The sequence below is a fragment of the Passer domesticus genome, chromosome 1 (assembly GCF_036417665.1).
Source record: "Passer domesticus isolate bPasDom1 chromosome 1, bPasDom1.hap1, whole genome shotgun sequence".
In the NCBI taxonomy this organism is placed as follows: domain Eukaryota; kingdom Metazoa; phylum Chordata; class Aves; order Passeriformes; family Passeridae; genus Passer; species Passer domesticus.
The window spans coordinates 86,605,938-86,632,407 of record NC_087474.1 but is presented as its reverse complement, the minus strand read 5'-3'; the positions used below and the strand labels follow the sequence as shown (position 1 = coordinate 86,632,407).

The window sequence follows — 26,470 nt, the reverse complement described above, 5'->3', positions numbered from 1 at the left end:
ATTTGTACAGGACAGAGTGACCCTGCCAAGATGGAGAAAGCAGCCACTTGTAGGAGCATGCGGTCCAGACAGAACATCTAATAGACAGAACAAATGTGAAGAGCATCAACTGATAGCAAAACTTTCGGAGCAGTCCTAAGACTAACCACACAAATTGTAAGAGGAATTAGAGATAATTAGATCTCAAAAGTTATAAACTGCAGTTCCTAGTTAGAAGAACCATAAAGGAAATCTCAAATGTCATACTGTAGAACAAAAATACCACAAGCTGAAGGATTTGGAAATAAAAGGGATTAAAGAAGAGCAAATCCTAGAAAAGTAAGCAACTTGATAGAGGCTATGTATCATTCTAGATACAGAAAAACAGACGCAGCGAGAGAATTAGGAAACCAAAAGGGGACGACACATATCCTGTGAGTGCATCTCATGTGAACATGGAAAGGAAGAAAAGTATTACTTCTAGGAGGATAACCTCCATATTTTGTGATGTCTATCCTTTGATGAGTGATGCACAGGTTAGTAGGTTAGGCAGAGCACCCAGTACATCAGTCAGCACGTTTATTAATGTAAAGAATTCACAGACAAACACCAAGCAAAACAACACGACAAATGAGCTGCATGTGGCAGCACTACAGAAGATGGTCTCTACAGATTCATCCTTCTCACTCAAACTCACTGTTTTCTTCAGTCTAGTTGTTCTAATACTTCCATCTCTGTCACACACTGCCTTCTTGTTTGGGTGGAGAAATTTTTCTGTGGGCTGATTCAGAGACAGCACTGTGCATCACTTAGCTAGAAAACACACCGACTGCTAATAATGGCTGCCACCCAAATAAGAAAGTAGGAGGAGCTCTTCTTGAAATCTGAGTAGCTACTTTTCCTTTATTTTTAATTTTTGCCAGAACCATGCATCCCTCAGATTTCTTAAACCCACTGTAACACAAAATCATCTAACAAGACTGAAGTCATGAGAGGGGGCTGCAGGATCACATGTACAGACTCATCTCCTTGAAGCGGGCGTTTTGCAGTCCTGCTGCTCAAGCTCTAAAAAGTCTGCTTTGTTTTATTTAATCTTCAATCAGGCCTTCATTAGGATAAGGATGTGGTAAAACTACCTTGAACTTTATCATTACTAGCTAGAAGATCATGTTATGAAATATTACAGTACTTGAAATCCTCAGGAAATAGGAACCCAGAGCCACTCTGCAGGGTCAGCACAAAGAACAGGAAGATGACCAAGCTGGCTCCTGAACTTCAAGAGGACCTTCTTGGCAAAGTGCAGGAATATCCATCCTCAAGGACCCTCCCAGCATTTCTGGAAGGTCAAGTGCAATATGCAGGAAACTAGAATAAGATTGAAGACAAGCCTAAATGAGAATTCAGCAAAAACTTTTCCTTTCTAGATATAAATGGTTCAAGATAACAAACATGCTGAATACATGGAAAACTCTAAAATAAACCTTAAAGAGACAGCATGCAAAAAAAGAACTCTCGATGTTATTCTGGAAATGAAAATTAGAGGCTGAGATACGATGAACCAACGCAAAGAGCAACAACAAAAAGAACAAGTTTAAGAAATATAAAACAAAATGGCAAACTCAGCCTAACAACAGTCAAGTGCATTTCACTGAGAAGGAAGAACCCTTCAAAACTGCACTGCTGTCCCCATCAGAGCTTACTAGTGCTGTGATGAACATGCCAAAAAGGGACTCAAATGAAGAAGTGGCCTAAAAAGCCAGAGAACAAATGCTATCTTGCACAATTAATGTGAGAGAAAAGTTGTCTTTCAAGCCTTCCATTTAAGGGAAATACCACAAATCAATGTAAAATTAATTTTCTCCATTGAAAAAATACCCCTAAGCTCAAGACTTAATAGAAATTATGTTTTAACAAAAGATGTAATTCATAATATAATTTATTAACATGAGCAAAGTACATGAAAGTAGGCTCTCAATGACAGGAGCACAAATGATTTCTCTCTTATGGTACCATTTGTGACACAATGCCAAATTTAGAAAATCCCTGTTTGCATCAGATCATTAAATGACACCAAGAGATTTCACAACAGCTGAGTCAAGTGAGTTAAAAGAATGCTGAATTAAGTGCTTATGTACATCAAAAAAATCCCACAATCCCCACTTCTTACAAAAGTTACAAGTCACACCCGGGATTTCCAGCCTGCATGTATCCCATACTCAACTGAATCATTCAGGGTGTTTTTCACAAGGAGGTGAGGTTTTGGTTTGGTGCTGATGACCCATATTGGATGGGAGGAAGGCAGAAGGTATTCCAAAAGCTTCCTGATCAACAAGTTGGTATTTGAATTACAACCTTCATTGTTTCAGTAAGATTTTTATTTAAAGGCAGAAGTAGGCTCATATGCATCATGGAAGCCCTGACACAAGCTGGATCACTATTAAAACTGCTCTCTGAAAACAAGCTAAGTCACCTACTGAAGAGTTCACATATTGCAAGCATTTTAGAACAATCCCTTCCACACACACTGACCCATTACCCACCTCGTGGGCACCAACTGCAGTAGTTGGTCACCAGTCATAGCCTTGCCATTAATAACACATGCTGAACGTGGTACTGCCTGACTGATGCCACGTACTGCCTGCTTGGGCATGGTTGTGCAGTTTAACATGTCCCTGTTGTTAGCCTTGTTCCAATAAATCGAGAGGATTTATTGGCAGGGAAACAGATATGGAGCAACCAACTTCCCTCAGCCGCTCTTTGCTGCTCAAGAATTTTTTTTTATCAACCCTAGGTGTACTCGATAAACTGCAGGGCCTTACAGAAGTTAATCCTGGTATCCAAACACATAAACCAGAAATATTAAAGTTTTGTCACACAGTCAATTTATATTAAGTTGCTCAAATCTATATAACAAGAGAGATAATGTAAAATATGGTAAACATAAAATTTAGTAGGACAGGAAAAATGAAAACAAAGAGCTATTGCACAGAAGTCACCTGAGAGACAGGTTTACAAAGTAAAAATATACAAGCAAACAACCACAATTTTCTCAGTAATTCCTGTGATACTAGCAAACAGCATCTGAGCAGTCCACAAGCACCAGAAAGCAAAACTAATTGACCCAAAAACTAAACCCCACAGCCTTCCTGTTGCTGTCCCATGGACTGCCCTATGTGAACCCTTCACAGGGTTAATCCCAATGGCTACTGTGATGTCCATGAAAATGCATGACTCAAGAGCAGCTCCAGAGGACTTGGTTCATACGTTCACAACATCAGTGCCCTCTTTTATCTGATGCCTCTTTTTTCCTATTGTCACTGACCCCACAGCAGAGATAAGCATAGCCCAGCAAAACACACAGGACTGTACAGAGAAACACTTAAAAATATTAATTCTTTTTTTCCTTCTCTGCTGTTGGTCTGAACTGTGGATCATCATTTGTGTTTCCCTCGTGTTTAGAAGTTAAAAGAATGCAATAAATCTTACAAAATGTCTTTATAGATGAGTCCAAGCAGAAAAAGGAGGCCATTACAAGCTGTGGAATGCAGTGTTCCAGGGAGAAGAATAAATCATGACAAGCCCAAGGACCCAGAGATTAAAAACAAAAATAAAAATGTAGTATTTTACCCTTTTTTCCTGGAGAGATCTACTGTCTAATTAGATACTTAAAATACAGGACAAGGATGCTCTCTTATAAATCTAAAGTAATTTAAGATCAAATGTAAAGGAGAAGAACTATTGACATTGTAAAATTCTATAATTAATTGTGACAAGAGTGTAACCCAAGTAATGTTTTTTCCCAGTAATTTACTATTTTTCTGTATCAGTTGACCTTAGACACCCACTGTGTTGTTCCAAAATAATCTTTCAGATAACAAGATGTACTAGGGCCCAAGGTTTGCTTTGATGTGATGTAATTTAATCTCTATCGAAGTAACCAAAAAACTCCAGAATGACATTTCTTACATATGACACTATGAAGGAAAATGAAATAATTTTATGCAAAACATTTATTGATGTTTGCAAAAAAAGTACCACCAATCTGCTATCTGTGACCTTCTGGCCTTTTCTTCAAGCAACTATCCCATACACACATCAACTGAGAATCAGCCTATTTTCCATCTGTTTTGTAAAATTCTCCCCCTTTTGTGCTGGGAACCACTGCAGTCCCTGGCCTCCCTTACCCGTTAGATGCTAATCTTGACCTCTAATGGGAAATGTCTAAATGACCACTTTGCACATCACTCTGCCAACCCCATCAGTTGAGTAACACACAGCCTGTAAATTGTGGTAATCCTACACTTTATCTTTACCCTCTGCTCACTTTGGTTCCTGCCATTTTCAGTCTTTGTTCTTTGTCCTACCAATCCACCCCCTTCCAAACCCTTCCTCAGCCCCCATTTCATATCTCAGACTCACTGGGGCCTGGGACACCTCTGTCAGTAGCTGCTCCCAGGTTCAAGTGCTGGGAGCCAGCCCTGAAGCCTTCCTACCCTCTCCCCAGCCTCCAGCAGCAACAGCACCAGCGATGACTCGCAGCACCTCCCCAAATGGCTTTCCTACTACAACTTTCAGGTTCTCACACCCACGCAGAATTTCTTTCTGCTCCCAAGCTTCACAGTGACAGGAAGCATGCTGCCAGGATGACAGCCCAGCTCAGCCACAGCAGAGCTCATCAACCCTCTAAATTATGACTCTTTGTTGTTCCTCTACATGCTGACCACTGTCAACAATCTTGTCTGATCAACACTTCTCACCTAACGTCCATTCCACAAGATTCCATAAGGTATTTAAAGTTTACTTCACTCTCAGAACCATTTCCATTCCATAGACAAGCTCTGCCATCAAGTATGAACAAGCTTCTAATTACAGGCTCAGAACTTATGACCCTTCAACTGGGGTTCCCCTACACAGACAATTAAGTAATTTAATTGGAACTAAACACATCCATTTTACCTAGATTACACTACTGTAAGCTAAGCCTCTAGGCAGTCTATATAATTCTTACAAGGAAAAAACAGAAGTCCATCTTCACCTTTCTTTCCAAGTGATCTTGCATAACTTACAGCACCTGCAGACACCACAAAGCTCAAAGTTTTAGAAGCCGACCTATAAATACTGAGACTGCAGTACAACAGAAAATGTGCAACACCCCTCACATGTCACCAGCACCTTCTTCACCAGGCAAAAGTGCTCCTTTCTGTTTGTCAACAAAGAAGTGAGAGAACTGCAGCTGCCCAAACCTCCCCACATTGCTGGAGCAAGTGAAGCAGTCCAAGGGCAGGACACAGGACATGTACCCCAGCACATGTCCCCAGCTCCCTGACAGGCAGCCAGGTCTGACCAGCTCTGGCCACGCAGAAACCCAGGGAGGAGGCTCTGACCCACATGTCACTGTGAGATGAGACAGAGAGCAGACCCCATCTCGTAGCAGAGAAACAGAAGGTCTGGGCCCATGCTTCCCAGGGGTTCAATCTCCATCTGTCTTGGGACACCCCACCAAAGGCACTCCCGAATCAGTGTTACTGTAAGGAGCAACCAGCAAACAGACGTAATGGCAATCACTCCTTCTGCTTTCAGTGTGCATTACCTTAACTAGCTCAAAGGACAAGGGGGTGAAAACTGATGATCTCTGCAGGAGGAAGACCAGAACACTAAAAACTCTCACCCTTTATCCATCATTTTGCACACAATGGAAAAGCACATCTACGTACAAAGCCAGGCACTGAGAGCTTTCCTCTCAGCATTACCTATTGCTCAAGTGAAAGTTTCAGTGTCAAATTTGTATTTATTCTGTGATTCATAGAAATAAACAATGACTATTTGCAATGCTGGATTTGAATAATATGCCCCACTATCAAGAAGTGGAACAACTATGGTCAATAAACAGCCTACAAATTATACCAGCTTTTTTGAGACACAAAGCAATTAATCTCAATAGGTCTTTTTTCTAGGAACAAAATAAAAAAGGGAAAAGCCCTGCAGATAGCTGACTGGATTGTCTCCAAGACTAGAATAGGAGCAGCCTGTGTGCAACTCAGCAGTGAAATCAGAGGCAATGTATCTATGGGAGCTGGAGCTCTAGAGGAGCATCCCTGTAGAGCCTTGTCCCAAATGAAGGCTTGCCATACAAGGTGATACTCCAGTGGTGCTCTCCAGGATTCCAAATAAAACCCAAGCAATGCCTCATGAACCTTTTGGCCTCATCCTTCCAGATTCTTCTCAACCCAACACTTGACATGAACTGACCCTGCCTGGGCTGCTGGTACAGCCCCCATGGCCTGTGGGTGCTGAGGGTGCCCAAACCCTGTAGGAATTGTCCACCTGCATGAAGTCATGCAGAGGGAAAACAGAAGACACCTGGGGAGCTGCTGCCAGGCATAGCTGCCTGGTAGGAATTTCCCCTCAGGAGAGTTCCTGGCACTTATCACCACTGCATTATTGCCAAAACCATGTAGGCTCTGCTGCAACACCAGCTGTAATGGATGAATGGTCGTCACATCAACCCAGTGCAAGCAGATCCCCTCTCACAGGGAGACCACAGCTACTAGGCTGGGGTGCTCCTCCCTCTAAAAGGCTGCTGCTGCACAGGGGTGGGAGGGAATAAAAAGAAAACAGACCCAGAATAAAAGTTTTTGCATTGAAATGGATGGTCTTCATAGCAAATTTCCACATGGTGAGACAATTTAGGGCTTAGGTTTCCTTCACCCCTCCAACCAGGCAGCAACTAGCCCCTCAGCTCTTGTCAGATGCAGCCAGACACCGAAGGTTTTGCTCCAGCTCATGGATCACTCACCTGGTACTGGCTGGGTGGCAGGGGCTGGCAGACCTGCAGGAGCACCCCAGCAGGCTCCAGGGCCACCCTCACACCAGCCCTGAGACAACCAACATGGCCAGGAGCCAGGCTGGAGAAGAGCCAGCACAGACTGCACTTGGCTGCTGGCAGAGTGATCCAGGGCACTCCTACAGCAATGCGCCAGTCAGAGAGGACTGCAAGGTCTTACAACCCTCAGCTACCTCCATCCTGAAAGACACCACCCACAGAGGCTCGAGCAATAACCTCCCAGAACCAATTTGCTCACTCCTTCTTCTCCTGCAGGTCATACACCACTGGCAACAGAGCAAAGAATGCTTCTCCTCCAGCGCTTTCCACCACCAACTCTACCTCTGTGTTCCTCTTGCAAAACCTCCCCTATTTCCAGTCATTTCTCCTACCCCCCCCACACCTCTGCCCCTTGCCAGTACGGTCCTATTTTCCCTCCTGGTGCCCTCTCCCACCCATCACCTCCCCACAGGGAGATCTGTCCCTTTGGAACCACCCTCTCCCAGCTCTCAAGGCAAGAACTTGCTTTCCAACCCACACATGCATTTCACTTTTAATTCAAAGTGTCCAGTCCCTGAAATCTGGCACAGGTGCACCTCAGTCCAGCTGTCAGTCAACTGGTTCTGTCTGTTCTGCCCACAACCAAGGGAGGACCTAAATGTCACAGGAAACACAAAAGGGTTGTCAGACAACTAATTAATGCTCTACTTGAAACAGGAGCGTAAATGTTATGTGAGATGCCCTGAATACATTGGGGCAATAAAATAATATAGAGCAAGAATAGGATACTGGCAGGCATTAGTCATGAATCCAGTGCTGAGGGCAAAAAACACTATGCACTGACTATTTTTAAAGCTGTTTGTGAATTAAAGACATGACAACTTGCATACATATAGAGGAAGTCCATAAACACATAATCTCAGCTTTCAGATCTCCTGACAACTTTTAACTATAAAATTCTCAATTTATGTTTCCCTCAGTTTGTTTTTTTTTTTAATTTCTCCAAATCTTGGCTTGATTTTGCTAGTGTATGCATTGTATGCCCCACAGCAACAATATTTGATTGTACTCAGGTTTTTAATCAAACAACCTTTTGTTCACAAGAGCAATGTGCCTGCTCCTATAGGACCTTCCTGCCTTAATGTAAAGAAATACCTTTTAGATTTTTACATATTGACATATTTCCAGAGAAGCAGATTAAACAAGAGATTAACATGAGACTGAACTGGTGGAGCTTGAAATTATCTTTAAGGGATTGGATTAATTTTCAAGTTCTTTTGAACCTACTCCAGTGAAATTTAGATAAGGGTCTACTCTCATATTTGCTTGTTAAAAAAATAGTTTTAGGGCATTTTTGCCTTTATGTTACAAGAATAAAAAAAAAATCTAAATGACAGATAGTACAAAGCTCTGTATGGATTTTCTGAGATCACAGATCATAGACTATCTCAAGTTGAGAGGAAGCCTTAAGGATTATGGAGTCCAGCTCCCTGTTCCTTGCAGAACTACCTAAAACTAAACCATGTGACTAACAGCATTGTCCAGATGCTCCTTGAAGTCTGTCAGGCTTGGTGCCATGACCATTTCCCTGTTCAAGTGCCCAACCACCCTCTGGGTGAAGATTCTGCCCCTAATATCTGACCTAACCTCACACACACACTTCATGTAATTTCCACCTGTGAGAGCTTAAGTCCAAATTGAAGCATGAATTATTTGTTTTAGAAGAAAAAGCCCTTTTATATTTCTTTTTAAAGTTAACTTTTAATCTTTTTTTTCTCTACAATATTATGAAATGGCACTTCTACAGTATCCCTACTTGTCTTAAAAAACCAAACCAACCTCCCCCCCTTTACTGACACGCCACACTCCCACCCACACCCCTGGCACTACTCACTGTTGCTCAAGCCCAGAAAATAGGGACTGGGTACAACCCTGGCGTGAACACCAGCCCCTCACTCACTCTTTTCTCATCTTTAAAGGATCAGAGGGGCTTTTTATTAAGCCAGCATTTACTACCTGCTGTTCCTGCAGGTTGCCTGCAGTGAGAGGTTTTGACACAGCTATGCTGCTAGGAAGACAGCCAAGGGCATATTTTATCTACAGCTCAAAGCAGTCCTTTAAACGAGGTAACCATGTACTTAACTTCCCTTCCCCCAAAACCTGCAGGTGTACAAGGGTAACTTACGCTGCAGGCAGGAAAGAGAGGGCAAGAAGTGGAAAAGGGAGGAACTGAGGCCCTGAATACAGTAAGCTCCTAAGAACATCTATCCATGAAAACAAATAGGGACATGATGGGTCATAACACACAATGGAGAATGCTCAAAGCAGAATCATGGGCAGGTGAACACGAAACACTGGGCATTTTTCCAAACTTAAGCACATGGTACAGTTTCTATAACAGCCTAGTCAACAAGGCTATGCCATTTCAAAGTTGATTTTTACCATGTGTGCTGATCTGAAAACAATTCATCAGGCTTTCAGGAAAATGCTGTCTGAGGAAGAACAGAAGGCCAATACCTCTGTCACTACAGCCATTCATTCAGCTGAACAGCAACTGGGATTTTTTCCAGTTCTGACCTAAGATAATGGAAGGTGCCCTTAAACAGCTGCAGGAGGAGGTGACCTCCTCTTACTTATGTGCCTGGCTCTGACATGCAGAGGTAATTGTAATTATACTGTAGGCAGCAACAGACCAGCTCTCAGCAGGTGTCTGAAGCTGCCTTTTAATCTACCCAAGTTAGCACTGGGTCTCACAACAGCATACTTTTCCCTGCCTGAGAAGGCACAAAAAAATTTTTTTTGCTAGCCTGGAAGCAAATTAAAAAATTAAAGTGCGGGTGGTTTATCCACATTCAGAATTAGCCAGTGCCATTCATAACCATTGCCAGGGGCAGCACCATCTTGGACAGAGGAGGCTTTAGCCCTATCTCATAGTCTAGTCTGGAACTGAATCTCAGCTGGCTTCACACAGCATGAGTACAGCTTCCTCCTACCCACGTGTGCTAACCAGGATCCCAGCACATGTGGTCCAGGGGCACATGACAGTCCATGGTATAGAACTAGCCTGGGTCCAGGAAAGGATTGATCATTCACTCAGCCTTCATGCTGATCTCCCTGGGCCCCATACTGAGCTCCCCACAACCCATGGCAGTGCCAAAAGTAGCAACAGGCCATGACAGAAAGCTTCACACAGCAGGCATGGATTTACTGGCTTTGCCAAAGATAAAGAGAAGATCAGCTTCAGCTCTGCACCCCAGTGAACCCCTCTTCTCAAAGGATCAGACACTGAACCTCAACAGCCCGGTCCACAATGCTGTTTCTGCAGCTAGCAACCTGCCAGTGTCTGATTACTGCAGGGTTGGCTGCCCAAGTGTGCAATAATAATGCACAATAATCCCTCCTGAGAGGCACTGCTCTCACATGCCCTGCTAGCAGGACTGTGACAAAAGACTCTGTGTCTGCAGAGGGAAGGAGCAAGGGACCTTGCCTCCCCACCAGCAGAAAACCACGGGTCACTGCAGAGGGCAGGGGGTCCCTCTGCTCCTACCAGTGCTCAGGCGACTTGGCAAAAATAGTAACTGACAGGTGAAAAGTGGGAGAAAGGAGGAAATAATTATTAATTTCCATACAGTAAGCAAAAACTTGGGCTCTTCTTAATAATATATTCTGATAGGTTAACTAATCAAGGAGATTTCAGCAACAAAAATTATCATAAACATTATTTTCAAAAAGCATGAATCCATCTTTATTTACAGTTCTACGGAGTATATTCTGCTCTTGGAATCTTACTTTTCTCCAGGACCAGCGTGCTTAGAGAACAGCAGCAGTCCCCAGCAGATGACCACTGACAGCTCCTGCAGAAGCACTGTGGGTCAGTGAGCATTGCTACTGGTCAGGCAGCATGTTGCAGTAGGGCTTTGTTTCACTCTCTTCAACCAGGAATTCCTCTTGAAAAGGTACCCAGGCCCTTTGCCAGCTGTGCCACACTACAAAGCTTAAATCTTAAAGCTTCAAGACTCTCAGGGCTCTCCTGTTATTCTCACAACAACGTGCCAATCAACATGTTAGGCTGAACTGTCAACAGTGTTCAGCAAGGAAATCTGAAACTCCCCAAACCTGTAATGGGGATTGGCTCTCCAGCCCCCCGCCCTTCCCAGCACCGTTAGCTGCAGCAAGGGGAGAGTCTGCTGCCAGGAAGAACAAAACAGGTTTGGACAAGCATGAAACCAAGCTGCACGTATCTCAAGATAGCAGCCAAGGCGGTTAAGCCTTTGTAATGACAAATATGAAACCCAGATTCACACTCCAAGAACCCAACTGGACCCTGGCAACTGTGGTCCCTCAGAGCCACATGCAGCTGGGGTTGGAGGATTCTTGCCGCCACATGCCAGCCCTTGCTGAGTTACAGGGGTCAGAATGCCCCTAGCAGGTCACTTCTGATATTTTCATTTTCATTTAGGGGGAAATGCTGCCTGACTGAAGTTTTCCAGACCTCCCCTGACCAACAACTGCTCTGATTAAAGATCAACAAAACTAGCTGAATAGTGTACAGTGGATCAAATAAATAAATAAATAAATAAATAAATAAGCCTTACTGTATCTTGTTTTGAAAATATGCAGAAATAAAGGAAAATGCATAAATTCATATTTATCCTCTAGTTCAAAATCTTTCATAGAAAGAAGTGAAAAAGAGAAATTGCTTATTTACAAGCAGCACAGTCACTTTCTAACTTACATTGAAGTTGCACAGTGCACTCCTGGGCTGCTGCAGGAGCATTACTCAGACTGATTGCACAGACAGGTACCAATTACTTAGGCTCTCTCAAATGCATACCAGTAAATTTGATTATTACTCAAATAAAGCGTACATTGTTAGAAATGCCAGAGTGGGCTCTTTCTTTGACTGAAACCGTTTTAGAAAAAAACCCTACTTCTTTGCTATAAAGTTTTACAGTGTCTAGTACAAAAACCTCTTGGAGATTTTTAAAGTAAAAATATGAAAACACTTCTAAATTTTAATATGTCTAGTTGGGGAAAAACAATATTACATTCTTTTGCTTGGTAATATTACAAGGAGAGTGAACAAATATATCAGGCCCAGGAGCCCAAGAATTCACAGAACAGCTTAAAAGACCTTTTCTTCTTTCTGTCTTAAGAGTCTCTACAAGTTCCCCTTTCTCATACCCTTAGAGATAATATTGCATATAATACTGTTCATTTTCCATTATCATGCAGGTAAAAATCTCCTTCCACTGCACTTGGGAAAAGCTTGTGGATGTTAAATACAAAATCTTAATTTTTTTAAAAAAAGGAATGATAGAAGGTTTGACTATAGGTTGTCTTGGTCATATTCCTGTGGTAGACTTCCTTGAAGAAAAGGACAAGTGGCACTGCTAGAACTTGGTGAGGAGACAGGAGCACCAGTTGTTCATTGCAGGGCATAAACCCACAGATATGGGCAGATAGAGTGGTTGAGAGATGCAACACTTTTCAAAGCCATGTCATTAAGTCTTATTGCACAGCACAGTTTTATTGCTTTATGTGTGAGAACGTGCACTATATACAGATAAGGGAAAGAAGTTGCTCTTGGCTGTAAAAGTTTGAGAGACTGTTCTATATGTTACTCCCATAAAATCTGCATATAAACTGGCTGGTTTGCATTTGAACTGTAAAACTCCTGCCCTGCAAGAAGCAAAAGGGCAAACTGAACACACATAAAGGTGGCTCTCCTTATAAAAGGTGTGTGTGTGATTTTATTTTCCACAGCTTGCCTGTGCTTACATTTGAAAACCACAGTTGAATCACATACCAGATATCATGTATGTGTATGCTGGAGAAGCCCAATTACAACTGTTCCCATGATACCAGCAAAGAGTAATTCACAGCACTATTTTTCCATCCTAAATAAGGACAGTCCTACTTCAGTAGTTGTGTGAGAATTATGGAGACAGACAACAAAGATGTCTTATATTCAGAGAATTACTTGGTAGCTTTACACATAACCATAATGTTTATAGTTCTGGAAAGAAAACCCCAAACTATTGCTGCAAAGAAAAATACACCAGTATTTTTCTGTCTTTGTAAGGATACTGCTGTTTGTTTTTGAATTTACTTTGACAAACCTCAAGCACATGAAGCCGTAAAAGCTCCAGTTTATATTCTTTAAAATGAGGGTTAGCCAGAAGTCTGACATGAAATACTGTGAGATTACCTTAACATGTTACTAAAAACCCATTAGAACAGACAGATTAAAATTGGACCACCTTTTCTGATTTCTTGCATTGGAGGAAAGGCTGCGAGAGAGATATATGGACATGGCAATCTCAGAGACTAGTGAATAGTGTTGTCCTTAGTAACCTTCCCAGGCTACTCTCTGTACTCAAAGAATCAGAAATACACACTCAGATGTGTATTTCTCATAAATACACATCTTAGAATTCAGCTTTAGAGATCCCTGATAGTGACAAAAGGCTGGCTTTTCAATGTTCTTTTTCCCCAAAGATGTGACTCCTCTCACCTTGCAAGGCAGGTTCAGCTTGTAAGCACACAATCTCATCAATGGTGCCATCTCCCTGTTAGGACACCAACCAGCTGCTCTTTTTGTAACAGACATTTTCAGTGCATAAGCCTGAATATGAAACAGGCTTGGAGAATGGGGAATGAAGCTGCATGTCCACCCAGGGCAGAGCTGACCTGAGGGCAGATAACCCCAGGGAGGTGTGAGTCCTAATGCCCTGCACTGAAGGACACTATTATTCATTATTTTTCTCACCTGTTCCATCTTTTTCTCACTAGGAAGAAGGCAAGTTCTACTTCCAAGGTATGTATTAGGAAAAAAAAACAAAAACCAGAGTTGGTGTGAATGTATTTCGTGTATTTTTCCATGTAACTTACAGGCTGATGAGTATACTTGCCTGAACCTACTGCAGTACAGCTATAACACTGAAAAATCCTCCTGCAGAGCAAACAGCATCAGATTAGAAGACAAGGGATGCATTAAAGAACCATTTAGTTTAGCTACTCAAAGCCTGAGCTAAATGCCACTGCTCCCTGGAGTACTGACCTAAAGTGATTCAAGCAATGGCAGGGCTGGATTAACAGTTGCACTCCATGATCTTTGTGGTCTTTTCTAACCAAAATTATTCTATTACTTTATTATTTGTGTCACCTGTTCCATCATACCTGTGTATGCTTCAGAAGTGAGTCCTAGGCTTATGCTCTCTGGTTAATTCCAGGGACTTAGTTCCACACATAAGCTCTCTCCTGCTCTGACAGCTATTTTTGCACATAGCTTCAGCCTGGCAGATTAAATAAGAAGTTTCTAGAAACAAGAGCATGTTTCAATCCTATAGCCAAAGAGACCATTGTGATCCTTCGATGTGAGCAGCTGTGTAACATAGGAAAACCCAGAAATACCTAAATTCAGTTTTTTTACCTAAGTCTGAGCCCTGAAATACTTCAAATCTCTTTCCTTCCCCCTAAAGTATATTGCATTCATTACCATCCATTTTGATATTGATTTTTGCTATTCATAATATTAACTCAAACTAGTAGAGGAAACTTCTCTATGGGCACTTCTTGTGTGAGATTAATGGCTCCCAACTCTTGCCCATCTGATATTTAAAGCCTGAGTATAGTGATGCTCTGTGTGATACCCAACTTTGCTCGTCCTCATCCAAGAGCCATGAAGCCCATGGCTCCAATCATGTACCATCACATTCTACATGATGCAGGCAAATCCATTATCAGTGGTGTGGAAAGTACGGACCCTAGGAAGGACAAATCTGGGCAGTTCCACAAAGGTGAGACAGAGGTACTACCTAATACCCAAGTTCAAGTGTCGTTGCAGTTTTGCTTAATATCAAGGCAAACATGGAAACACAGCCTTAGCAATAAAGAAAGATATTTCATGAAGCAATGAATGAGCAAAGTGCATTTGTGGACACAACAGGGCAAGATTGGCTCCCACCGCACACCATGTGCAGCACAGCTGGACTCTAAAAACCACACAATGCCTTGTCTAAAGTCAAGTGCTCTGTATTGAAGGCCAGACCTGGGCCTTTGAGGAACTGTTTATGCTGCCACAGTTAGAACACAGAGGGAGGGGAAAAAAGGGCATGCCATTAGTATGACTTCAAGTAGAAATCTTTATACCAGTATCTTCACACACTTTTTGTTAGCATATGCTCTGAGAAACAAGACACAACTAAAAAGGCAAAGCCCACAAAAACCTCCAACAGTGAGTTATATCCAGAGGCATCAGTGAGGAATCACTCAACATTTCATTTAGTTTAAGACAGGTAGGTAAAAGAAAAAAATTTTTTTTTTCCTAGTATGGTCTAAAAATTAATCTTAAAGTCTTCAGATTAAGTTATTCTTATGAGATCCCTCTGTTGTAAATAATATAAAACTACCGCTATATTGGATGTTCTCAATTCTGGGCCTCATTTATCTGAAAAAATTCAGTCAAACCAATAAATTTGCTGATACTAACCTTACAAGGCTTTACATGCTTTGCAGATTCAACAGAAAATACACAATCTTGTGCGTCTCTGCAAAAATACTATTATGCTGTGGGAAGAAAAAGCACACCACAGGAGCATACCAAGAGAATGACCAGTTGCAAAAGCATAGACATAAATGTGAGTTTCCAAAGCACCAAATTTAGTTTCTTTGCAGCTGAAATTTTTAGAGAAGGAAATGGCTTGAAAAGGCTGCAACTCAGGTGCTGGAAGTTGAGCACAAACCCTTACTATCTAATATTCAACAGCTTCTGGGAAGAAATTTCTTATCCCTAAAAGCAAGCTATACAGGTTCCTACCACTATCTAAATTAGAGCACCTGATTTCAATTATCATTTTTATAGGGTTTGCTTTAACTGATCTGACCAAGACCAAAATAGGTCCCCTTATCAGATGTTGCACAAAAAGACAGAACCTCCACCCTACCACGAGGCTGTCCATAAATACTGCTTCATGTTCCCAGGCAGGGGAGCAGTACTTGCAGCCCAGCTACTGGCAGAGGAAGCCTGTTGGTGGGGAGAAGGTTTAACGTGGACTATCAGGATGCACTTCTGGAGAGGGTGAGCCAAAGAGAGCACATGTCAGGCACAGAACTCATCAAAGAGATTAAGTCAATAATGAAGTTGAAGCAGCACTCATTTTGATCCCCTCTGTCTGCTCCTGCAAGGTAACTCAAGCACCCAGGTACGCAGGGCTGCCAACAGAGAGCAAGCAACCACTGGTCTCCACACAAACTCACTTCCCATCACCAGAGGCTTCTCCCATTAAGACAGGTCTACACCAGCGCCTGCTGCTGCATCCTGTGAATCACAGATATGAGGTTTTCCCAGCAGAGGCCCTTGACCTCGCTGTGATTACACTGATGGTGCTTTTTCAGTGAATTTTCTTTTGCTCATGGGGCTACTGGGGTTACTTGTTCCAGGGTTAGCAGGCTGTCCACACAGTCGGGGAAGTGCTAGCACATCTGCCAAAATGTTTTTCCAGGCCCCTTGGGGCACAGCTCAATCCAATTAAAACACGCACAAAAGCAATAAAACTCAAAAATTATTCCCTTGATGCTGTGGGCTCCAGCAGTCCAAAGGTCCTTCCCTCTACTATAGTGCCAGCAACCTGAAGTCAAACCCCTTCCAACAGAGCTGTATCAGCTATTTCTGAAATCACTTGACCCTTTTCCATGTGCATTTGAGACAAAAAACCGTGTTGACTGGCCTGGGGTCCTTGGACATAAAGGAAATATTTTTGCCCAGCTGAGAAGAAACTGACAACAGCTTTGCCCCCAGAAAATCAGCACCAAACTGCAAGTATGTCCTCCTTCCTCCAATACAGCTGCACCACTACAGTGAAACCAGTCTGCTACATCAGCTGAAATTTCAGTGGTAGCAGTGCCCACACAGAGATTTTTATTTTGACTTTGCACAATCCACTTCTTAGAAAGAAAACGTGCTGTGAAGAAAAGGATGAGTGAAAGACAATTAGTTTCTAAACAGTGGTGCAAAATGTGAATTAGCATGCAAAGCCTTGTCAACTCAATGATCTCTGAAAGATGTTTTGAACCAGTGCAGAGACATCCCCTTGGAGCACAACACTACAGGCAGATGCTTTGAATGGGATGCTGACCACAGGAAACAAGAGATTTCACAATTCAAGCTAACGAGGCACAAAATATGCCATGTAGGAAGGGCACAGGATATGCTCCTGAAACACAAAGGAGTTTTAAATGTTAGTAAGACACTACCGTCTTGTCTAAAGATCCCAGAAGATAACACTGCTGAGACAAGTTCAGGCGAGCACTCCCACTAGATCGCTGGGCAAAGAAGTGCATCCAGATCAGCAACCAGTAAATGTTTATTTCCAGTGGTCAGAGGCTTCCAGGAGTGTAAATTCTGGTTACTCCATCAACCACACACTGTGCTCACATCAGATAGACAGCTTTCACCCTGCTGGATGCTCACCTTGCCAACCTCAGGCTACATCCACCCTGCAGGGATGGCAACAGGATTTCTGGCTAAACCCAACATGCACATGTGAAAATCAGTGCAGGTATTGCCCAGAGAACTGCTGCACATATGGCTGCTAAACTTACTGGAGTTGAAAAGTGTGATGGGGGTGTATTTGTTACTATTTTCTATTAAGAAAAATGCTTGTGTTCCCATGGACGCAGACCTGTTTCAGACTATTTACAATAAAAAAGTTCCTCTCAAACAAAATAGAAAAACAAAGAGTGCCGTTTGAGGGTGGTTTGGGTTTGTCTTTCTTTTTGACCCGCAGACCCATTTTCAAACACAAACCAAGAAGTAAATAACAGACCTTTTAATACTAAATTTATACACCCAGAAACTAAGTTTTCCATGAGCTTAGAGACTAAAATTCAGACACTTACCACTACCATGTAGTTCAATACACTTGTAACAGATTCAAGATCTTTTAAAAGAAAGTTCAAACTCCATTTGTACTCCCAACAGCAAGAGCTGGCTTTTCTTCCAAGCCTCTTCACAAACCTCTTGTTCAATAATGAGCTTTCAAAACTATAGTAAAATTCATTGCTCCTTTTATACTCATCTCATTATCCTGGCCTCTTGCTGTGCTTGCTCCTTTTAATGGATGGAGCAAGTATTAGCTTGATTTCCTACCACACATCAAGTTTTCAGCTGAGGTTAGTAATATACATCTCTAACAAATGATAAGATCTCTATTATTTTACTATTAAATGCATAAAGCTGGAGATTTCATTTTTGCTTGCATCTGACAAGATAGTGTGAGCACACCTTACTTTTCTAACATGCTCTAACTTTTGCAGGCAGGCACAAATGATAAGAGGAATTCAAATCAAGGCCAGAACTCAGTTATCATAAAAGAACTGAATTGAATATATCCATTTGCATCCATATGTAGAAGACAAAAAATAAAAGCACAAAGAAGTGCCTCAGGAATACTGCAGTCAATACACAACAAAAGAAAGTTTTAAGACCTGAAGTTGGCAACAGCACATTTTGATGAGAAAATTAAACAAAACCACATGCCTGTTCAAAATACAGCTTACTGAGAAAATAAAGAAAATAATCTAAACCAAAATGGTTTAAAAAAATGTCATTGCTACAGTTTCCAGACTTTATTCACAAGGTCTTGCACATTCAGACATGGATGGCCAAGTGTGAATTCAGATGAAGCAGCATAAAGGAAGGGAAGTTGGAATTATTGCTGACAAATCATGGAAGTCCCACTACTCTGGGTGACTCCAAACTCAGCAGACATGTCAGGACAACATAGCAAGATGCTCTGCTGTTGGCAAACCTGTGCTGACACAGACACCAATTGTTTTTGCAGTGGTAGGCTCATAACTTTTTTGTCTAACAGAAACACAGATCACTTCTTAAGTTTCATAACTGGAAATTGGCAAACAGCATTCACAAACTCACCTCAGTCACCAAGTATCCTGTGATGCCCTTGGCTGAAGGCAACAGCCAGAACCTGCCATCTACAGAAATGCTGGAAAAAGTTAAAATCACAAGCACAAAAAGCCTGGAGAGAGCTCTAAACTTAAGGAACCTCTCTATTGCACGTCCAGGGCAGCAAGAGCAGATCCCTCTAATGACATGACTGGCCACACTGCTTGCTCCTGTAAAGGAAAATGCCAGGGAGGCACCTGCTCCTTACAAGAGCAGCTGCTGCCAGGGCTGGCTGCAGGAGCCCCAGCCATCCCCACTGCTGCAGCTCACCCTACTTGACTGCAACACAGCGAGATGCTAACCTAAACCTTTCATGAGTTTTCCAATGGTTTTGGCACTACAAGTTTGTCACTTTTGCTTTTATGCCCTACTTGGTACAGAGGTGTAACAAATGGATGAGGATCTTCGTGTGTTACTGCTCTGCAACGAAGATAAAACAGCAGTAGCTGATGCACAAATCTACTTGTATTAAATTAGTGGCTTTAAGCACTCAAACCTTTTCAAAGAGTGAAAAAGGAGCACCACAATAATTTCCAGAATTCCCCATTACTGCAAGGACAGGTCTGAGCCTCTCAGTACCAATCAACCTCATCTTAAATAAGCATAATAGCTCCCACAAAATTTGTTTATTGAAATTTACTGTGGGGCTGAGGATAAATTTGGTTTATTTTCTGCATTAATTTGCAAAGCCAGAGCTGTGTGCTGGAACTTTTAAACAAAGCGCTGGAGTCAGCAGGACCCGAGGTTCCACCCAACCACTGTCTGACCTTGAAGAAGTCCCTCACCTCATCATAAATCTGCCAGGGCAGCTGTGAAACTGGATGAAAGCAGGACTTCCCCACAAAATGCATGCTGCAACTCGTTTGGCCTTCTGTTAAATAAACATAACGCCCCCTCAAAACAAACCCGACCAACTAAACAATGTGTTTTTTTCTGTATACAAAGCACTTTGTACTGTACAAAAATGGAGTGCTTTACCAAGTGGGAGGGAAATGGATGTAAATATTTACACATGTACTGCAAAGAGCTGTTACTCACTCTAGGGATGTGCATGCTGGTAGCTGTATGATTCAAGAGCTACATCAGCATAGTGGGGGTGCCTTCACTAGACAGAAATAACACACTGGTCTCTGGAAAGCATGCACTGTGCCAAGGAGGGTAAGGAAAAAACTCACATTAAGGGGACAGTTCCTGCCAGATCGGAAACCAAATTAGCTTCAAATAAAACAGAGATTCAACAAAGCTACAAGTGCTCAGAGCTTAATTACAGGAGAAGATGAAACTACTATCTTAGCATCCAGATTTTTATTCCACTTGTCCATCATCTCACAAACTCTTCCAAAAGGCAAGACTATTTTGGACCAGTAAGTCTGGAAATACAGAGGATAGCTGTTTCTTCTTATGCAACTTGTGCTTGATTGCCCCTTATGCCTGCCAAGAGAAGTTAATGTTAAGATTGGGAGGGGGTCACCTCAGTCTGTAACTCACCTCCATCTTTTGTGTCCTGCTGCAAATGCAGGATCTGCTACTTTACATCCTTACATACTTGAGCTTCCACGGAGGTGATAGGACACTGTCTTTAAGAGTAACTACTAGTTCTACTGATATATTTTGATCACTGGCACATAATCCTAAATGCAAACTAAAAACAGAGGTAAAACCTGTGCTGTGTAAGGGAAAGAGGCTGACTGGATTCCCTGTCACATGGCAAAGTCTGGCACCATTAATTCATGGGTACTAACAGCTCAAGATATCACTTGCCAGTGTTGAAAAACTTGGAACCAGGTTCCAACAGCTTCCTTATCAGTTAATTTCATCTTCCATTATAAAAATTAGTCTGTCCCTTTAGAAATTTCTTGACAAAAGAGAATTGGCCACTGGCTACTGTTTTCCATTGCTATCGCTTCAAAGGTGAATTTGCTTTACAAGTGTCAGTGTGGTAATGCTTGTCCCTAGTTTGCTATTCAATTGCACACTTCTTATAAGACATTTCTTTCTATTTTCATACATAAATAGAGGAAGCACTGCTTGTAACTGCAACCTTGAACCACATGTGATAAGGTGCTTAGTATTTACATAATATCCACACTAAAACTGATAAGAGCATCACGTTGTACACAAGTTAGAACTTATGCAAAAAATGCATGACCCAAGAGCAGCTTCCGCAGCTCTGAATCTCTGTGGTGTCTGAATCTTTGTCGACTTCAAGCAGCCTAATCTGCTCTAAGGACATAATGTACAGTACGCTGTTTGTTCAGCTTGTGGAGAGTCAGATTTAAGGATTCCATATTCAAACAGCACTGACTCAAGTAGCAATGCTCAAGGACTTTTCAAAGTGCATCTGTGGAGCTTATCAACAGCACAAGTTGAATACTACTCTACCTGACTGTGTTTTCTTTAGCCAAGGGCTCGGGTTTTCCTTAAATCCAGCATCAGCGTGAAGCTATAACTGAAAAATCAAACTTTCACTTAGAAAACTTCTGTAGGCTACTGTTGTCCACCATTTTTTCTAAGGATATGAACCTGCATGTGATACAGAGTAAACACATTCTAAGTCCATCAATTTTAAGACACAGTACACACACATATATCTATATCTATATCTATATCTATATCTATATCTATATCTATATCTATATCTATATCATGTGAGCACCGAGACACACATTTCCCCATTTCATCATCTATACAACATACATACACTGACAATACTTTCCAGAAGAGCTGTATCAGCATATCAGGGGCATTAAGACACTGCACTGCATTGCAATAGCTCTGCTCATTTCTGAAATATGAACAAATGCATTTGATACGTACACTGTCAGCATGCTTGGGATTAGCAGAGATCAGCAACCAATTTGGAGTAATTGAATATTCGCAGCAGCATCTGGTCTGATCTGTTAACACAGTCACACATAGGGAATGTAGGGCAAGCATTTTAAAAAATGCCCAGAAAAACAACCCAGAAGAAAACCAAGGGTACTACTTAAGGAAAAATGGACCCCCAGCAGCTTTATACTTCTTGGCTTCCTGTTCACCTTCCGCAGAGTCTTTGCTGGCTGCAGCCCATATATCAAGGGTTTTGTTCATGTGCAAACTCAGTGCAGTGATCACATTCTTCCTAGAAATACATGCTCATGTGCTGGACGTACTGAGCCTTTGTCACGCTCCCTTGGCTTTTCTGATCACGCAGCAATACTGCCCTCTCTTCCCCCCCAGTGAGGACATGTGAAAAACATTAACACATCTTAAATGCCTAGCAGACCTTGAAGTATCCTTGTCAGAATTTTACATTTCCTGGGCAAATCTTGTGGTGACAGAAGCTCTCTGTAATTGCATTTAAGCCATTAATGATGCACTGATAACGCCAATGAAGTCTGACCATCAGATTTCAATGTATATTAAATGCCTGCCTGAAAGCAGCATTAATAATGGAATGGATTTATTATTTTCTTCTAATTAGAACTCCTTGCTGATGCTAGTGAAAAAACACACTTTCAAGAGAGAAATAATCAGCAGTAACATGCACATAATTATTTTCATTATGGACTTGTGTCACTTCTATCTGTTAAGATTGCCCCCTTCCCAAATCTGTTTCCCAGTTCTGCAACAAGTGGAAAGCTTTGGCTAAAGTATTCAGTAGCAGGTACACATCTCACTAGAAATGCATGGTTTTTCAAAGTAGCTTATTTTATCATCATAGACAAAACAGTACTTTTATATCATTCAGGCCTACAATAACTCTGGTGATTTGATACATGAACATTCTCCGAGGCCGTTCTTTGGAGAGGCACGTTTAATTTAAAAACGAACAACTGTTTCCAAGAGGCAAGATTTTATCTTTCCTGTAAAAGTCATCAACTCTACAAAGTTACAAATCACTGGAGAAAAATCCTGCAGCAAGCCTTCAGTAGAAGCTCAGACATTTAGCAGCCAAACACCTTGGGAAAGGCCTCCTGCCCTTGGTGTGCTCTAGATGCTGCTGAGCAAGAGCTCCTGGAGCTTCTCTTGGCAGCTCCAACATGCCGCTCGCTGTTCAGGCTGTCCCCGACCAAATGTGAGGAATGGAAGATGAGAAGGTTATCTGACCCTCATGCTCCTTGTGAGCTGAAGGAGGCTCTGTGAGGCTGTGTTGAGGTTTGCTGCCTTTACAGTGAGGTCTCCCCCTGCCCTGCTGCTGGCTGGGGAGTGCAGCAGGTCTGGCCATCACCCACCCAGACAGATCCCGTGCTCCCAGACCCAGGAACTGCCAGCCTGCCCTGTGCCCCACAGTGTGCACACCGGTACTCGGGTGTCACAGAGAAGAGCCCGGAGCAAGGCTGCAGGATGGATGAGCAGGTTGAATGATGAATTCAGAGGTAACTGAATCTGAAGCAGATGCTTGGAGAGACCAAACAAATAAAAGCACAGCAGCCCATGCTTGGAAGACAGAACAAAGGGCAGGTAGGAGGCACAAACCCTCAAGCAAACAAAAAATATGAACAAGGAAGACTACTAGGGTGCTTTGAGGAAGCATCTTTTACTTCTACCCCCATTTGTACACATCCTTATAACTCCAGAACATCCAGAAGTGCTTACAGATGATTGATACTGCTCCCCTGGTACAGGTCCCTCTCCTCTCCAGTGTGTGCCACAACCACCTAGCTGCAAAGGGGCAGCACGCTGCTTTTTCTACAGTGCAAAAAGAGGCCCTGCAGCATTTCTGAACTCTCCAGGGTATGACTTTGCAACACAGAGGGGTTTTCTCCATGTACATTTTCTGACTGTTCTTGGTAAACTCAGCTTGAGTAGATAAATCTCCTTAAATCGTCTCTCAGCTTCACCATGTGTATGCTAAACAGGACCTGGCTTGTTTTACAAAATAAAGAGTGCTGGATGAGGAGGAGGCACATGACCTACACTAACATTTTCTTCCCCTGGTTTGGCATAAATAAAAGCACCACTATGAAAGGGCGCTTAAAGTTCCTTTTGCAGCTAACATTGAAAGAGTTTATTATCACACTGCAGAAATGCTTTAGGGGAAATCTTGCTCTGATAGTGTTCTCATGAGAACACTTGACGTTTTCAAACAAGTCACTTTGAAATGTTTAAGAATACAAGTATCATGAGGCTCCCAAAGGTGCAATGACACATCTTATCACAAAGGGAACCTCCTGTGTTGCCTGCTTAAAAAACCTGCAGCTCTGCAAGAAGTACTTCATATTTCAAACAGTATTGCAAACATCAAACTTTGAAAGTTATCTGGCTTTGAAACACCAGTCAGATTCAGTTTCTTTAAACTTAGTTTGTATACTGAAGGGTAGATGGAGTTGCAGAAGATCCCACTTTGTTTCTGTATTTCTCTGGTACACAGAGGTAACATAGATTTCAGGAACTACTTGAGTGACCACAGGATAGGGCAAAGATCAAATGAGATTTCCATCTACAGAACCAGCACTATGCAGCCAGAGGCACTGCAGCCTTTCCCAGAGGAGCTGCCAGTAGACACAATCTCCTTTCCTACAGATTCATCATTCCACCTCGCCATACCTGCTGTCCAGGTATGGACAGCATGGGCTGGCATCACCAGCACACCTAATGCAGTATCCCACACACCTGCCCCATGGCTACACTTTTTACATTATTTGAATGACTTGAAATAATAATAAAAAAATAAAGATTTTTCACAGCTCACACCCATAAGTGCAGTCTTCAGTCCCTGATGGAGAAGTGGGGTGGGGATGGGAAATGGCTCTTCCAAACAGTGGCTCCCAGAGGCCTGGCTGTAAAGGAGAGAGAGATGGTGGTCTCTGGACACCACTATCAAATTTTTTTAATGATGCTTGCACGTGCACTAGCATTTTCTCAGAAGTCACTATTGTGTAAAATCCCATCCAGAATTATCCAGTCATTTAACTTTTTAATTTAAAAAAAATTTAAAAATACTATGAAATTTAAAAATCCATTTAATAAAAAATAGGGTGCTCTAGGCTATTTGTGTTTCGCTCAACTCATCCCCTCCAAGTAAAAATCTCAGGGCCCACCCACCATTTATCTGCACTGTAAGGTACAAAGCCTCACCAGAGCAAAACTGAGCAATGCCCTGTTGCAGAGCGAAGTATCCCCACATGTAATTGTGCTTAACCTAAACCATATGTTCCTAAAGACACCAACAATGCTGAACAATGAGACCAGCCTCACATCCAAGGGAATTTAGGAACAGGGGAACAACCGAAGTGACAAGCTTGTTCATCACGGAGCTACAAATTCATTGTTGTCATCGTTTTTTGGCACAATGCTGCCTGAATTCCTTCCCATGTTTTGTGAACAGCTGAACTGTGTTCCCTTACAAAAGAAATTAATATGGCAGCCTGTGTACATCTACTTTAATCTTAAAACAAAGAAGTTTTGCTATCTTTAGTACAAGCATAATAAAGGCACCAAAAAAAAGACAGATGGTTTGGATTTTCTTTGCAGAAAGCAAGAGGGAAGACTGACATCTCAACTGTTTATGTAGCCACAACCCATTACGTGGCCACAGCAAACCAGAGGGGATGCAGAAAGTACCTCTTTGTCAGCGTCTCAGATGCCAACAGCTTTCAGTCAGGTCTTATAAAAAGCATAAAACAACACTGCTCACAGATAAATGCTTTTGTTCATACAGATTTAATTTATATGGTTAGGAAAACACTTAACAATGGCCACACTAATGCCAAACAAATTAATTTCAGTAAAGCAACAGCAAACACTACCGTTCTGTTTAGGCAGCAAAGAACAAAACCCTTGAAAATCCAACATTAAGGGAGTTATTTATGGTCATTGCTCAGCCCTCCTGCCCCCACCATTTGTGCATTAGAAATCTCCTGACTGCTCACTTGCAAACTCCCTGACTTCTGACCAAAACTGGCCACACACTGATAGCCTGAAAGTTCATTCTGCAGGGATAATATAATCACCCTTGTCTGGCAGTTGGGATGGGTCTTGGATTTTAGGTTTTTGTTTTGTTTTGCATTGGTGGTTTTTTTTACAATTCAGCCTTTCTTGTAAAATATCTCACTTCAGGATTAAAACTTTCCCCTTCCTGAAATCCATCAAACTGATAGTGGTTTTGGCAGAAAGGGAAGTAACACGAAAAAAGTAAGGACACAGCATGTGCAACATATCCAAGAAGTAAGTCATAGCTTGCTCTGTATTTTTTATGTAACAGATACATAGTTCATGGAAAAGTACACATAAAAGGAGGCTTTTCCTATTACCCTTTAACAAATATTCAGAGAATGGTAGTCATGTAAAAATATCACCCTTGATATACAGGGACAAAAAGACAAGCTGAATTAGCTCGTGAATTAGGGGCAGAAAAATGTTCTCTAACACAGATATTCCTTCTTTCAGCATAATTAAATGCCTTCTTAATATTTCCATGTTGGAGAATTTAAGAGACCCAAATTAATGATTTTTCCAATTAGCAAGTATTTAAAAAGTAAAAGAAGATGGCACACATGGAAAAAATCCAAAACACTTGTTCAATTTGTGAGTGCTTCCACTTGAACCAGTGCTCAAACACAGTACTGACAAGTAACACTTGGGGTTTAGAAGCAGCATTTCCATTAATGAAAACGTTTGCTGCAGTTGCATGAAATCCTCAGCAGGCACGGGGAGGCTTTTGTGCGTTGCAGTTACACTCCATTAAATACTTCCCAGGAGGGCTGGGGTGGCACGGC

At 42.0% G+C, this 26,470-nt stretch overlaps 1 protein-coding gene across 1 annotated transcript in view; it reads right to left on the bottom strand.

Annotated features, from left to right (window-relative positions):
* Positions 1-26,470, bottom strand: part of MYO10 (myosin X) — a 172,636-nt gene that overhangs the window by 91,047 nt on the left and 55,119 nt on the right. The window lies entirely within an intron of this gene.